We start from the raw sequence: 7484 nt of genomic DNA on the forward strand, positions 1-7484 counted from the left end.
CCGGTGCATTCAAGGATCGATGCCATTTGTCTGTCTTTAATTTGTAAGCCAGACATCATATTACACTGTTGGGATGCTGGAGTCCAGTATTTCATGCGTGACTGAGGGATCTGGGGAGTGTGATGCATATGGAGAGGCTCACCATACCGAATCACCAACAGAGAGAAGATGTTCTCTCGCGTCTGACTACCCATAACTGACAGATGGACTAATACGACTTAATTCCTTTCGGCCTGTAATTCTTTGTCCTGTTCTTAACAATTTAATTGCAATTCAAGGCTGGATGTAATTCCGCATACAATGCAACTGGTGTCATTGTACGCTCTTCTTGGCAGTCTGCCACATTTCATTTCTACACTCTCTGTCATGAGCCGTCAGGTCTATTCATTCAATACAGATACCAATCTTCTTTACATTGGAAATAATAAACAGGATGTGTTAAAAACATGTCAAGCAAAGAGAGAGAGACATACAGAGAACGCTATTTTCAGTGTATCCTGTTTCCCTATTCATCTGCAGCCCATTCAGCTTCATTTGATCGTAGTTTCTATGGCTTTCTATTACTGAAACAGCAATTCTATGAGCATTAATGAGTGAGTCACATAAAAGGCCAGCAAAGTGGAAAGAAAAACAGTTTTAAAGGAATTTATTAAGACAGTACACATACACAGTCATTCGCACGCAGATGCTCCCACACACACGCAGAAATAACCTGGAAGGTATTCCTAATTACAGGCAAATGTATTCATTGATATTGTTGCAGCACTTTATCATCGGAGGATGTGATTTGCATTGAATTTTTTTTGCGCTGTTGTGTTAATTGTTTACTGTGGGCTAATTAAAGCCCGCCTGTCATTAACGATGATCACTGCTCTCTGCAGATGGAGGCAACGGTGACAGACCCCGACAGAGGGAGGAACAAAAGAGACTGACAGAGGGAGAGAGAGTGAGAGAGGACCTTGTAGATGGATCATTATGAGGCTTTTTGCCGAGCTCTGGGGACGGCAATGTCTGTCTATTTGTCTGTCTATCTCTTTATCCACCACTTTGGTCTAACCTGACATATTTCTACAACAATTAAATTTTGTGCAGCCATGGTCCCCAGAGGATGAATCTTATTGATTTTGGTGATCCCCTGGCTTTTCCTCTAGTGACATCTGCTGATCAAAGTTTTCACTTATCCACAGAAATACCTACATCTAAAAGATGCACTGGCACAACATCTTGTGCAGACATTCACGGTTCCCTGATGATGTATACTAATGAATTTGGTGATCCCCTGACTCTTCCTCTGGTGCCATATTAAGGTAATTTGTGGTTTTGAGCAAAATGTCTCAACAGCTATTAGATGGATTGCGATTAAATCTGGTACACACATTCATGTACCCCTCTGGTTGAATTGTCATTTGTTTCAATATCCTTGAAGTTTTCCTTTAACACCAGTGCCAGGTCAAAATTTGTCTAATACAAATTGTTACTTTTTGTTACGTGTTAATTAACAATTGATGAAAACAAAGATGGCGAAAAAGGGTAAACATAGATTCTGATAAACATCAGCATGTTAGCATTGTAACTGTGAGCATGTTGCCCAGCCTTACAAGGTACAGTCTCAAAGAGCTACTAGCATGGCCGTAGATTAAATTTACATTTTGTAAAAATGTTATCTTTTCTTAACTAAAGCTATTAATTTAAATTAAATTCAGATAAACTTGAGAAAGATACTAGTGATTTGATTCTCTGTTTAAGATCATGACGGGGCCCTCCATACGTTAGAACAGACTTTTTATTCTACTATATTCACCTTTCAATCCCCATATGATACTGCAGTGTACGTTTGGTAAAGTTGCTTTTTTTTGCGTTACAATTTACAGTTTTAGATATCATGCACTTACCATATTCATTTTAGAAACACTTTACACTATGTTATCTCCAAAATGATGACATACTTCATACTAAAAGACTACAGAAAACTAGGGTATGTGAGAATGCATTAAAGTGTGTTTGCATGGTGTATAATGACCATGGAATCATAAAGTCTTGTCTTGGCAAAATGTAATTCAGTGATGAACATCAAACATTTGGCAGCAGTTGAAAAAGAAAATGATGTATCTATTTAAACACAGGAAGTGTGATTGCAGCCGCTGTAATCGAATGTGTAGAGTGTGTGTATGCGCACTGTTTGTGTGTTCTCATGTGTACGTTTCTGCATGTTTGTGTGGGTGACTGTGTGTAAAAGACAGAGCGAGCTTTGTGCGAGCTCGTGTCAATCACTGTTAGCTGGAGTGGATGTGTTTGTTAGTGCATGTCTTTCTCCATCACTGAGTGTCCATCCACATTAGATCCTACGGCAGGATTAAGTGGCACTGCTGAAGGTACACGGCGGCCAGGAGTGGTTATATCTTCATTTACCGCTGGCAGCTGGTGATTTGTTCCTGTGCACATCTCACACGTCTGTGTGTGTGTGTGTGTGTGTGTGTGTCTGTATGCATGCATACACACGGAGTCAGGAGTAAATGGGGAGTGAAGAGATTTCAACTGGAGCTGATCGACTGTGTGCATATCACATGTAGCTATAAGTGTGTGTATGTGTGTGTGTGTGTGTGTGTGTGTGTGTGTGAGAGAGAAGATAGAGAATAGATGGAGTGATAGGTGGTAAATGTGAGGAGAAGGCTAATCTCTATTGATGAGAGAGGAAAGATCACAGGTGAAGGTTGCTGATGATCAGTCGAAAGCAGACCCGGCTGGTTCTTTAAAAACAATCAAGGCGGGAGGCACTTGGGAATGCAACTTACAAATGAAACCAGATCAAATGAACTACACAACAGGGGGAGTGTTGTACATCGGGTGTGTAGACTGGTTTACAACCGTATCCTAAAATATCCTGACTTTTAGGTCCTGGCACAGGTCAAGCTCCAAAAACACTGGATCCTACACTTCCCATAACACAAAGCAAATACCCACGTCTTTTAAACTTTATAAAAATACAGGATTGCCAAAGAAGGTGATGTATAGTGGACAGTTTTCTGCCTGGGCCTTTATGATTGCCATGAAGGTCTGTTAAGGAAAAAAAGGGAAACGCACTGGCTAATGGGGCTCTGGTGAGGCTGGGCGGGTCCATCCCCTACTCAGGGTACAACAATGATTATGGAAACAGCCACAATGAATCTACAGCGTCAGGGCATGAGGTCGATAGCACTGATTCCCACACACTCATTTATTTGCGGTGACCCACCGCAATATCAACATCTGGCGCCACATATTGATTTTCCATTTTTGGAGCTGGACGGTTCATTAGGTTGGAGTATAGTCACCGTTTGGTTATTCATTGCACCACAGTCTCAGGGCACAGAGTGTCCTCTGGGCACAGACGGAGCAGCAGAGCACCAGCCACAATAAAATGTGAAAATTAACCATTCATTGCACTGGTTCCACAAATTTCCTTTCCCTCACCACTGCAACAGCCACTCCTCTGGTCCATCAATCTGATCTGATCAGCACTAATCGGATTGACTGATCGATTATCAACCCCGCTAATCAAACTTCACGAAGTGCTGCTGAGGATAAATGAACTCACACAGAGCTCTGCCTGTCCTGCGTTTGAGGATCAATGCCATTTGTCTGTCTTTCATTTGTAAGCCAGACATCATATTACACTGTTGGGATGTTTTTATATGTGACACTGGATAGGTGTTTCATGCAGGACAAGCGCTACACCTTGATGTAACTGGAGAAAGTGAGAGCGCTGGGGAAGAATTGTGGATGATCTGTGCTCCACAAGGGCTTAGGTTAAGTACAAGAAATCATCAGGGCTCATTTTTCCAGACATGACAAAGCTCAGTTCCCAGAGTCGGGTCCCATCAAACCACAATGTGTAGCTTCTACCCTTACGTTTTTGTACAGATGAAACAAACAAGATATTATATGTTAATCTGTGATCCTGAGTGGGGGCCGTTTCCCCATGCTCGCAGTCTTTATGCTAAGATAAGATAATCTATTGCTGGCTGTAGCTTCATATTCAGGCATACAGGCATGAAAGTGGTATTGATCTTCACATCTAACTCTCAGCAAGAAAGCATAAGCGTATTTCCCAAACTGTCAAACTATCCCTTTAAGGTATAGATTGGTGTTTGAACTTTAAATATGCCCATCTATGTCTGTGCAAGATAACTGCAGGTCTTTTTCAGTCTGTGTTCATCTTGTTTGGACCTACAAAGAGCTCGAGAGCACCAGCATGACTGATAAAACTGGTGTCATTGTTGTGTTATTGCAGTACAGGACCGGTTAAGCTACTATGTTATTCCTTGAAGGTTTTAAGGTGACATATCCAACAAGGTGACATATCCAACAAGACCAAACAGGCATTTAAATGGTTCCCTGCACTGCTGCATGAGCGTATGCATATGCATCTTTAAATGAGAAAAGACAGAAACAGGCACGGATTGTTTTTTCTGCCATCTGCCAATTTTACCGCCCCACGGCAAAAACAAAACGACTATATATAAAAATAAGTACAAAGGAATTAGACTCACTGATGTGGGATATAAATTACACAGTTTGCAGCAGGTGAGCCAACTCATGTTAATTTGGACCCAGCCATGCCTACCCATGTATGTCCTTCCTCGTCCAAGCTGACAATGCCAACTACCACCAGCACCTGCTTCCTCTCAGCTCTTGCCTGAACAAACAAAAACACTTTCCTATCAGCATCGGGTTATGCTTGACTTTTTCTTTTAAAGAGAACAATAAAAGCGTGTAGCAAACACGAGGCTGATAGCAATTGCAAAGAACTTATCTTAATAAAAACAATTTGCCGTGCAAAAAAGGTGTGTAAACTTCATTTCCCGACTTAAAAGCTGTGTAAACTATGTGTGTTTATCCTCCGACGGTGCCAATCAGCTCTTTGTCTATCTCGCTGCCCCCAGGGTCCTGGCCCATATGCCTGCCTAGTCTGCAAGCCTGGTCACACAGGTCAGGACCCTGCCAGCCTCACTGGGATACAAGACTGTGTGTGTGAAAGTGTGTGCGTGTGTGTGAGAGTGTGCGTCCATCTGTTACAATTGAGGTGCGGCATGTGACAGATCACCCCTGACCCCACCCCTCTGGGAGAGAGACCGTGTGTGTGTGTTGCTTTAGTCGCACACCACAGATGTAGCGTGTGTTCACATGCGTCTGTCTCTGAGCATGTACACATTCATGCGCTTGCATCAGCCCCCATATCTCTGTATCTGTCTTTATGAGCAAAAGAAGTGCCTGACCCCCCAAACTAACATCACCACCACCATTCCTTCTGACACACACTTCCCCCTCCTCTCTCCTATCTGTGTATCCTGAACCAGATGGGGTGCCAGGGTCACCTCTGACCCCCCGCCGCACTGTGACTGATGGGACAGCCCAGCCCTGTCACCCCCCTCTATTGTACCCTGATGGGCATCTGACACCACTTGGACTCATTTATTAAGAACACTACCACCATGCACCTGAGCTTCTTAATAAGTCTGCCAATCAGGGTTATCCTATAGGCAATACGTTTCAATAACTCTTTGTTGTTGCAAATTTATCAGAGGACTATCATCAGTCAAACGTCATGTGGCACCTGAGCTTTATAATAATGCTGACAATCAATGCATTAGGGCACTAGAAAGCAACTGACCTGTAGTTAAAGGGTCGATTCACCCAAATGAGAAAACATTTTATCCATTACCATAGCTGTATTGAGTCAAGCTGATAGTTTGGATTTTATTTGTTCAGCCTTTGAGATATCTGTCTTTGATAGATGGGGGTGAATAAAACATTGTTTGTGGTGCTAACAGCATTTGAAATTACATTTAAGACCTGACAGCAATGTATCTTTCCAGAAACAGTGTCTAAATAACTCAAGGACGATCCACACACCAACTAGGGACTATTCTGTATTTTATCAAGAGTAACTGGGACACTACATTTGAGAAGAGATGTTTCAATTCTATGAGCAACAGAAATGAAATTTCATTCACCTCTACTGCACCAGGGTGTAGTCAGACATCTTAAAAAGATGTATATCTCAAATAGGCTTGTGCCAACTGGCGACTGGAGTGAATATCAACAACTGAAAGGGTGATCAAAGTTGTTTTTTCCTACCCCGGTATTAAGTTGATTTTAACAACCCTACTACCACAACTAAGATGTTAATAATTATATCTACAATCTGCAATCTACTTTAAATTTTAGAGATGTTTCTGGTGGAATGGCATGTCCACCCGCTGAGCCCTGTTAATCATCAGGGTGACGAGTGAATTTTAAATCCTTAATTACAAACCAGTTTGCTTTCTCTTTTCTATGGATCTGACACCTCACATCTCCGTTCTCTATGTGTCTGCTCACTGAAACTTTGGTCTGCACTCCATGAGTAGTTAGCGTGATAGATATAATTTGGATTGTGATATTAGCTGTATCTAAATTCAGGGGCTGCGGCCTTCGAAGGCGCCATTTGAAGACCGATTGCGTCTCATCGGCGCGACCAAGGCTGTCCCATTTCGAAGGCTCCTTCAAATGCAGCCGAGAAATGCAGCCTTCTTTCCCAGAATTTGAAGGCTGCAACAGATGAGTCCTTCGTGGCCAGCCTATCCCAAGATGCCTTGCACGCCAGTGACGATTATATGTTAAGTTAAGTTAACTTACAGTTACTAGCTAACGGGTAACTGTTGTTAACATTACTATTAGCTAATAGCACACAGCTTAAACACTCTTAATTCAATAAGTTTACCTGAAATGGTCCATCAGCCTGAAATATATCAAATGGCAGTGTCTCCGGCAGTGAATCATCTCCTCTGATGCGGTCTTCAAAGGATGTGGCCGATGTAGACCACGAAGGCCATGTCCTTCAAAGTCTGCAGCCCCTGAATTGAGACACCGCTAACATCACACAACGCACAGACGCACAGACACACAGACTTCGAATAGGGAGCAATTGTTTGAATAGAGGAGACACTGCTATTTAATAGATCAATTTTGATGTTTGAATATTTTATATAAAATGTTCACGGATGTTAGGTTTTCTTTGACACTATGACTAAGCCGTCCATGCCGGCTTTTCGCTGGCGTGGTGCAACGCACCTCCTTACACCTGGTCCTACTCCCACCGCCCCCTGGCGATCGCATCTCCTATCAGCAGTCTCCAGTAATACAGATGATATAAAAGAAAAACAAACGCCCAACCCTAATCTCAAAACCATATTACATTAATCTAAAATTACCTGCAAATTAGTAGAAGTGAGAGAAAAAATGTTGTCTATAATTTCTGTGAACTGACCCTTTACTATAAAAAAACCCTTTTTTTATAGTGCAGCCCCTTATAAAAAAGAAAAACCTGGACCCCTCTCTCCTGTCAAACTACAGACCAATCTCCAAATTACCATTTTTGTCCAAGGTTTTGGAGAAAGTGGTCTTTACTCAGCTGCAATCATTCCTAGTGGCCCATGACATGTATGAAAAGTTCCAGTCTGGCT

The sequence above is a fragment of the Epinephelus moara genome, chromosome 17 (genome assembly GCF_006386435.1).
Source record: "Epinephelus moara isolate mb chromosome 17, YSFRI_EMoa_1.0, whole genome shotgun sequence".
Taxonomy (NCBI): domain Eukaryota; kingdom Metazoa; phylum Chordata; class Actinopteri; order Perciformes; family Serranidae; genus Epinephelus; species Epinephelus moara.